Raw genomic sequence first — 9,472 nt, 5'->3', positions numbered from 1 at the left:
ATATATATATATAATGTGCGGAATGGAAAATGTATAGTGGGTAACCCATCATTTGATGGGTTGCCTTTGCGACCAAAGTTAAGATTTATGCACACGTTTCAACAGAAACTATGGCAACAAACATGGCGTAAACTGTTAGCTAATTACTGTTCCTCCGTGTTTCTACAAATTCTGTCGTCGTAAATGATGATTTCCTTAGCCTAAAATCAGATCTGGCATGCAGGTGCCAATCTCCGTGCCCCGTATGGTTGCATGGTATTTTAAAAGGAGATCCGGCACTCAGGCACAGACATTTCGTTTATCGTATTATATATATATATATATATATATCAATTCCCGACGCACAAACTGGTCTAAGACAGGACTAGACACGGATAACTTCTCCATGCTCGCATGAATTTCGCCTGCCTGCCAACTCTTTATATATACGCATTGCTACTCATTATCGCTGCGGTCGCATGACTAAGAGAAGCGCCTTTCGCGAGCTCGGGATCACAGCTTCGTATCTGAGTATCATCCGCAGCAGCAGCAGCAGCAGCAGCAGCAGCCGCTGAAATAAGTAACAGCATCTTGCGTGCAGGCGGAAGCCAGCTGCGACTACGGGTCACTAGCCACGGGCGTACGCAATCGCACATGCGCTACCGATGACGGCTTTAAACTGATAAGCATCAGCCGCTAAACCCGCCGCCTACGCACGTGCCTCGCAGGAGGCTGAGGCCCAGAAATAGCATCGGACTGTTGCTACGGTAGGGAGGGAGGAGGGGGATGGTATGTGAATTCTAGCTCTCTACACACATGAATACACACGTGCACACTTGTAGCATATCTCTCTGCCGACGTGCACGCGGTTGTGTGTCTGTGTGAATGGCAGGCTCGTGCGTGTACGCAATCTCCTCTCCACTTGTAGTTTAGGATGCGTCTGTGGATCCCGACGACTGCACTATATGCTGTTGTGTGAAGCGAATGTACGGCGATCGATGTAAATTTAATTTAACGTGAACGTGTTGCGATTAAAGGATGCATCGACCATGGACGTGGTGCTGATTATTGAGGGTTTCGCGTGAAGGCTCTGTCTCGCTTGTACATCAGTCGCTCTCGCCCGCTCGCCAACAATGCAATACGTGAAAAATCTTCTGTACTGAATACGTCATAGCTGATATACATGGCCGTGTATTAACTATATATATATATACATTTAAACCTGCGCGCGAGTGCTGTGTCAACTATGCCTATGTGTTACTCGATCGTGTTTGTGAGTGACGTCACGGCATGTGATGCGGAGGCTGAGGCTGGCATCCCTGGAGAAAACGAGAATGGCTTCTTTGATGCAGAGCTGGAGGTAGTACGTTCATAGCTTAATCGGCACAAACTGGCTCGTTGAAAATATTTCGCTTTAATCCAAACATAAATTTATTAATTTAGTATTGGTATACTTATAATATACCTACCATATATAATTTAGTAAGCTTTGGTCGTAGAATTTGGCAATGTAGACAGTTTAGTAAAAGTTTAGGTAGAAGTAGGATTTTCTTCTGGGAAATGGTGTTTGAATTACCTGTATTTTTTTTTACTTTTTTTCTCTATTATCTCTTATACAGCTGGAGTAAATAATCACAAATTGTATTATTTGTGATTATTTACTCCTGATATTATCGTTATACCTAACGTTAACATGAATATTAACTTGTTTCCCAACTACTAATTACATTTTTTTATTATTATTTACTGTTTTGCAATTTATTTTGCATAATTATTTTTTCGTTTATTAGAATACATAAATCATATTCTTATCATATTATTTCCAGATGTCTTCGTAGCATGCAAGAACAGCACATATATAAGCACTAATTAATAACTCGGCAACTAATAGCCAAAGAGCTATGATGTTAGAGGCTATGGCGCGTGGCTCATAGCTGTAATGCTTGGACCGTTAGCATCCCATCACGGCGACACGCAACACCACATTCACCAAACAGAATCGATGCACCTGTCCTCATTGCTCGACTCTTTCAATCAAGTCTTTTGTGTGGGCACGCGCGTGTGGAAACTGCGGCGCGCCATCAGTAGCAAGTCACTAATGCGACGGCAACAGCGGCTCACTAATGTGCCTACATATTAACAAAGGACGCCTCAGGGTCAGAGTATAGGAGAGCAGTCAACATAATTGTATAACCACTATATCTATATATCTCTATTATGTACTTTTGACATATATATATATATATTTCTTTCTTTCTTTATTTATATATTTATTTATACAGTAGTTATATGTTGACTCTTCTATATGTATAACGCTACACAGACTGCTATATATATATATATATATATTATATATATATATTATATATATATATATATCAAGCACGTAGATGTAAATTTGAAAAATTTGGGATATGATTCAAAAGTTTTTAATTTATTTACTACTTTTCTTGCCTTCGTATTTTTGAAAGTCTACACAATGGGAAGAGATTGCCCATGAAATTAGACAAGTTCACGCCACAACCATTAGGATACAAAAGATTTGTTGTTTGGCAAAGAAATAGGGGGGGGGGGCGGGTTGCGCTACCCGCTTGAATCCGCGATGAGTACTCCTGATATATTAGACGTGTGTCGCCTGTGTGTGTGTGTTGATTAACGTGCGTTGTGTTACATTGCATTAACATGCGTCGTCTGTGGTGTTGCGTTTGCAGTCGCAAGCGACTGCGGATCGTCGCGAACCGTCGGCCAGGCGTTATCGAGGTTTGTCCACAATGCCTGAGGCGCGCAGCACGTCGCCGCAGCGCATGCCGACGCTCCGGTCGCCAGCCGACGACAGGCGACCGACGCCGCCGCCAGCTAAGAGAAATCGGAGCACTGAACGAGTACGAACGGACCACGAAGCCTCCGCTAGGTGAGAATGGTGCTGCGTTGCGTGGCGCCGCGTGTGAAGTGCATGTGCGTTCGTGTTGTTTGTTTAGTGTGTGGTGTGTGTTGTGTGTGTGTGTGTGTGTGTGTGTGTGTGTGTGTGTGTGTGTGTGTGTGTACGCGCGCGCGTGCGTGTGTGTGCGTGCGTGCGCGAGTTGCATGTAAACATGGATGTGGATTGATTTGTTGCAGCGGGTGACGCCTCCGATGCGTTAAACACAGTCAGCGGTCCCAACAATAACAACGGCGACGTACCGCCAAAGTTTCCCAAACGACCCACGGAGTTGGAGCAGCTGAAACATGCGACGGATCTGCTAGAGTCCGTGAGTGTCTACTACATGTGACAAAGCACAGCGGCAGCCTGCCAAACTATTACTACTACTTCTGCTGCTGCTGGTGGTGGCGGTGGCGGTGGCTGCTGCTGCCGTTGCTACTGCAAAAACTTCGAAAGAAACCAAGTGTTCCAAAATGTGGTTATCACCATTCATGAGCTGAACCGTTAGACTTTTAACCGTAAAGTTTTTGCGAATCTGCCTTCGCGCCAAAATTAATTTAGCACGAGACCAGTGGCTTCCCTCATATTCAGTAGCCCTCATTCACGACCTCAGCTCAGTCGGCTATTTCTGCAATAAAGTTTACGGCAAACCCTCGTCAGTACCGGCGTCGCAGGGGGACGTTTACTAGAAGTATGCAAATTGTGTGCACTTGTTCCTCCAAGCAACGCGAGCGAACACTCTATGAGACGTGCGATCAGAATTTGCCGACTTTGTGACTTGAAAGACAAAGAAAGATCAGCGACAGATAAAAGATATAAACGATGTACGATGTAAAAAATAACAAAGATATAAGAAATAAAAACGATAAGGATAAAAGATAGGTCGCGAAGATGAGATGTTACCCCCCCTCCCCCGAACCACGGAACACACGCGAAAGTTTTTCATGTGTTTTGGTATACGGTGTGATCATGCAGCCTGTTCTGCTTGCATCTATGACAAATATGACATACGCATATACGCTCTCCTATGACACCATCTGTCATAGGAAGATTCTTCCTATGACAAATATTGTTGTATGCGTCGTGCGCATCATAGGAGTTTAGGAGCGCTATTATGAACGCAAGCAGTGAATTTCAGCTGTAAAGCGGAACGAAGTTAACTCGCCAATATTTGTCATAGGAAGAATCTTCCTCTGACAAATAGTGTCATAGGAGAGCGTATATGCGTATGTCGTATTTGTCATAGATGCAAGCAGAACATGTTGCATCATGCGCACGTGTTGCACGTTGTCACTTACAGATGCAAATCGGGAGGCAGCGGGCTTCCTGGTCGAAGGACTCTAGGTCGACGGTGGTGCGACTCTTTCAGCACTTCCTGCCCTCCGCCGCCACCCGCCTCTCCACCTGCAGGCTTAACAACGCTGGCCACGTGTCTCATTCGCAATCTCTCGGATCTCTGTCTCCCGTGCGCGGCCTCCGCCACCTCCTCCCTCTTCTAGATCCGTCGCTTCTCTATAGAGATTACGGAACCTTCTCTCTCTCGTAGATCCACGACTCGCGCGCGCTACGCTCACTCGTTATTCCTTCGTCCCTCCTATGCATTTTGCACGCGGTGACATCTGTATCACTGTCTGTGTGTTTCACTGGATGTTGTCTGTGCGTTCTCTCCCCCCTGCGCTAATAGTTTAGTAAGCATAAATTGGCGTTCGTCTTTGAGAGATGTCTGCCAACATATGTTACATGCACAGCCTATTTTCGCTGATTCCACGTTTAGTCTAGTTTTTAGTCTGCTGCAACGCTGTTTTTCATTAGTGTTCGATGTCGTCCTGTTGTTGAGTTCATTCGGATTGAACAGCTTGGATTCTTCGCCCCAGCCTTCGCGGCATGGGCAGGTTGCGTGCGGTGTACCCGTACAGCGTCTGATGTCTTCCATTCCAGTGCCTCGTGTAACATCAGTTAGCGTTAAATGTCAAAGTGATGTTCACATGCCCGTGTGTTCCCCCGATCATCCGTCTTTCTACTAGCCGGTAAACTCGTCTACCTCTCTCGTTGTGTCGATTTTGATATTCCGACGCCGAATGTGTTTTATCGGAGCGTTCCAAATTGCCGTTCTTCCATGTTTGACATCAGTAATATCTCGTGTTTCTGGCTGTGTTATGGACTTGCTACATTTCAGTTTTTGAACTCGCTGTATGCTGCATTTTTATCGCTTTATTTGTGTATATATATATGTGTGTGTGTGTGTGTGTGTGTGTGTGTGTGTGTGTGTGTGTGTGTGTGTGTGTGTGTGTGTGGGTGCGTGCGTGCGGTTGGCCGTGGTGCGTGTGTGGGTGGGCGCGCGCGCGCATGTGTGTACATGCATGCGTTTTGAGGAAATAAAGATCTATATTGCATGTCGTTTGTTTTACCGCTCTTCTACGGCTGCCTGAGAGCAAATACGAGCAAATCTATTTACGTATTTTATTTCTCCGTTGCCAGTTTATTTAAGAGCGGACGTGTTTTAATTTCGTGTGTCGGCCGCGCAGCCACGCAATAGTGGCCCGTGCCCAAAAAATGTCCGTTCACGTCTCCAAAAGCTTCGCCTGCACCGCCGACGACGGCGGCGACCCGCTTGCCTGTGCTTACTGTTTAGTTGAGTTTCGCACGTTCTGCGTGTTATAACGCGCGCCGTGAATGATTGCAAGGTCGGAGCCACCATCGTGTCCCCACTCAGCCGGCACACGAAAGATCCGCACCCAAACCGATAAGCATACCAAAGAGGCCACCAATGTTCCCTTTCTCCAGGCGGCCCCTCGCCCCTCAGCTCGCACCACCGGCAGCACGCCTTGCTGCGGGAGCACGCTGGCAATCAGCAAAAAAAAGAAACAGCAGGCAACGACAAAGACGCAGAGGTCAGCAGGCAGAGATTACGCCGACAGGAGTGCCAACCATCTTGAGACGGAAATCAAGCGTGAGCAAAACAATGCAGAACGTAGGAGGGAACGAGAGCGACCAGTATTAGAAGGCCAAACAGTAAACCAGAGTAAAACCACCACGTAACATCAGCTGTGAAAAAAAAAAATGTCGAAGTGTGCCACGCCCTCGCTGCCCCTCGCTCCGTCGGTGACCACCCCCCGCCTCACAAAAGCCCAGCCCCAAGCAAACATACACCCCACCCATGATAGTTCGTAGCCCACAGGTAGCGTAGCGACCTGCGTCTGCCGCTACGCCAAGGCGGTGTTCGCTGAGATGAGAGAACCAGCACTACAAAAAACAAAAAAAAACAAAAAGAAAACACGAAAACGACAAAAAACAAAAATGTAACACAAAAAAAAAAGAGATGCGTGCGTGTGTGTGTGTGGGGGGGGTGTTCCCTTCGATTCACCCCGCTATTTCTGCTCATTTCGTCTTCTACTATAACCTGCTTTCTATCATCTCACTGCATCTTCACAACACAAACTAACCACTCTCTCTCTCTCTCTGCCTCTACCCAATTACCTCTACTCATTTCCTAACCTCTCCTTACACTCAGTCTGCTTTGTCTCCGACTCCTGCCATCATATCTTATACACCTCCGCATACCCACAATAATAAAGCATGTGTTGTTAGCATAGTAACAGCAAGGCGAGCGAACACGCAGTCAGACTAAGCTGCCTGTCAGACAATAGGAGCATCACGCACTGCAAGATCCTACGCTCGCCCGCCCCCCCCCCCCCCCCACGCAGCAGCAACACACTAGCCCACCCACAAACCCCACAGACCACGTCAGCACCGCAGCATGCATCACACAGATACACACGCTGCAGACGCGCTGCCCGAGCCCGCCTAAAGCTCCCTCCGCGAGATAGCACCGTCACGCGCGAGATGCACCAGTGCCCTACCACACCGACGCGAGCTCACGCATACGGCTACGAGAGAAACCAGTGGAAGCACAGCGCTCTAGCACCCCCCTCCGTCCCCCCTCTGCCAGTTAAGTACGCCTCTGCACCCTATACTCATTAACTGACTCACAATCCAGGAGTGAATACTCGCGCAATCTCCTCCCTCAGTCTCTTACTCTCCACATCCTCGTCCACTCTGATACTCACTTATCTCATCCCCCCCCGCTATATGTATTTATAGAATAAGTAAATAAAATGTATATTTTCATATATAGATATATATAATATATGTATATCATTTTCATAACCATTTCGACCAATACTCCATATATCATCCTGCACTGATAGTGTCCGTCACCTGCCCCCACACTGCCTGCTCCACCTGCCCCCCGCACGCCGTCCTTACACTCTATCTATCTCACCACTGTGCTGCCCTCCCGACACTTCCGCCCTCGCCCGATATAATAATATCATGCTACTACACTAACTCGCGCCCACATACCTCTATTCTATACCTCCCTACTACCCCTAACACCTACTACTATATATAACCTCCTATATCGCTGCCCATTCCATCCTGCTCCAGCGCGTTCTCCCTCTTCTATACCACGACTCGCTTGGCCCCCACTATTCGTTCACTCCTTACACGATACTGTCCTTATCAGGACCCTGCCCTGTTTCGCTTACATCACCTCCCTCATCTATATGTATTGCCCCCCCCTACCTGCCCCTACTATACCGTCGCACCCCCCCCCCGCCCTAATACCCTACTATCATTATATACTATCCACTAACCACACGCGGATTGACAACAGCACCTTTATAATTGGACCACCAGGCCAGGAGCCATAATTACAAGCGACAATACTTACCATCCACATCTCATATGTACTGTCTACGGCGCTGGCAAGCGCGTTTCCCGTGCTGACGGGACCCGTACGATTGCCGAGCCGGGCCGCACTCCACCGCTGCGGACCTACCAGCGACGCGCTGAGAAGGCAAACCCTATGCCAGCTGTGTCAACACGCGCACCACTGCAAGACACGCGCGACATGTACGAGAGAACAACGTCTACGTCCACGCTCGCTCCGCCCCGCCCCGCGCCCACACAGCACCGGCTCCAGCGACGCCGTACGCCCGGAACGACGGCAACTAGCGCAAGACAAGATGTTCGTAACGTAACAAGACCAAACAGCTCGCAACAACTCCAACAGCCGTCTCACTCAGGCCGGACGACGCGGCCGCCGCAGAAGAGACACGACAACGGACCGGCTAGGCAGCCGACGGTCGGCACGGCGCCGCTACGCAAACGACAAGACGCGCCGGCGGCGCCCTCTCACGCAGTCGCCGCATCCGAAAACCCGAGACGGGCGAACAGAGCGCGTCGGCGCCAGCCGCGCCGAGATCGGACTCCGCCGCGAAGAGGTAGGACGGGACGCGCAACACAGTCGCTAAGCGAAACGAATGAGAGAGATGTATGAACGGCGACGCCCAGGCCAAGCACACGCAAAGCAGCGCTCAACAGCGCCGACAACGAACTACGCGGCAGCGCCGAGCCGCCTCATAAGCTTCGACGACCTTGGGCCTCTCGAAACACAAAACAAACAACGTCGGCGCCGAGAAGCATGACAACGGACAACCAGCACGGACCACAGGAGGGCGGCGGCGACCGGGCAGCCGCCATTCTATATCAAGGCCGACTCGGCCGACAACAAGCGATCGATGCAGCAAGCTTGAGGATTCAGGCTTTACGAGATAGAGGAAAACAACTCCATGAGGGATATCGGGACATTTGTTCACGCGGCGCGAAGCAAAAAACAAGATAGCCAAGAGGCTTCACATGCTAGTTGGTCAGATGGCACGGAATAGATAGAGCGGAGGGGATGGGTGGGTGGAAGTGAATGTGATGGTATGGCAGGTATGGATGGATGTGATGTTACAAATAGCAGACATGGATGGCAAAATGGAATGGCAAACAGAGATGACGATGGAAAAATGGATTGCGAATGGCATGCGGGCATAGAGAGAGAAACAGATGGGATGGTAATGAGATGGAAAGCAAACAATGGATGGATGGAAATGACGGATGGAATGCGAAGTGGCAAACAGATTGGATGGATGGAAATGGAACATCGAAGACAAATGGATGGATGGATGGATGAATAAGATGGAGATGGAATGGAATGGATGGAAGACAAATGGAATAGAATGGAAATGGAAAAATGGCAGAATGGCAATGGAATAGGAAATGATGGAACTCAGACAGATGGATGGATGCATGGAATGGAAGATGGAATTGAGAAAATGGATAGGGATACGGATGGATGGCATCGGCAATGGACGGTAAACAGCGAAATGGCATGGTATGGAATGGAATGGCAGCAAACAAATGGAAAATGGAAAACAAATAGAATGGAATAGAGAATCGCATGGCATGGAAAACACCAAATTGGATGGATGAACTGGCATGAATGGATGATGGACCCATGGCGAGAAAAACACATGGCCCAAATGAATGGTACAAACAACATGGAAATGGTATGGATGGATGGTAACAAGAAATGGAATGGATGGAGGATGAATGGGATGGCAATGGATGGATGGCTGGCCGATGGAAAGATGAGCGCAAACAGATAGGGATGGCGAATGAATGGAGATTGGTATAGAGAATGAGATGAATGGAATAAACCGTAATGAATGGAAAACTATCTCC

General features: G+C 48.4%; 1 long non-coding RNA gene across 1 annotated transcript in view; it reads left to right on the top strand.

Annotated features, from left to right (window-relative positions):
• The first annotated feature begins 2,853 nt into the window (after window positions 1–2,853).
• LOC106809877 overlaps window positions 2,854–9,472 on the top strand; it is a 10,654-nt gene continuing 4,035 nt past the window's right edge. The window contains exons 1-2 of the long non-coding RNA XR_001393918.1: window positions 2,854–2,890; window positions 3,097–3,227. This is a non-coding gene — a long non-coding RNA (uncharacterized LOC106809877). The remainder of the gene's footprint in view (window positions 2,891–3,096; window positions 3,228–9,472) is intronic.

Source organism: Priapulus caudatus, unplaced genomic scaffold, assembly GCF_000485595.1.
Source record: "Priapulus caudatus unplaced genomic scaffold, Priapulus_caudatus-5.0.1 Scaffold392, whole genome shotgun sequence".
Classification (NCBI taxonomy): domain Eukaryota; kingdom Metazoa; phylum Priapulida; class Priapulimorpha; order Priapulimorphida; family Priapulidae; genus Priapulus; species Priapulus caudatus.
The sequence above is the reverse complement of the archived record's forward strand: the minus strand, read 5'-3'. Positions and strand labels throughout refer to the sequence as shown.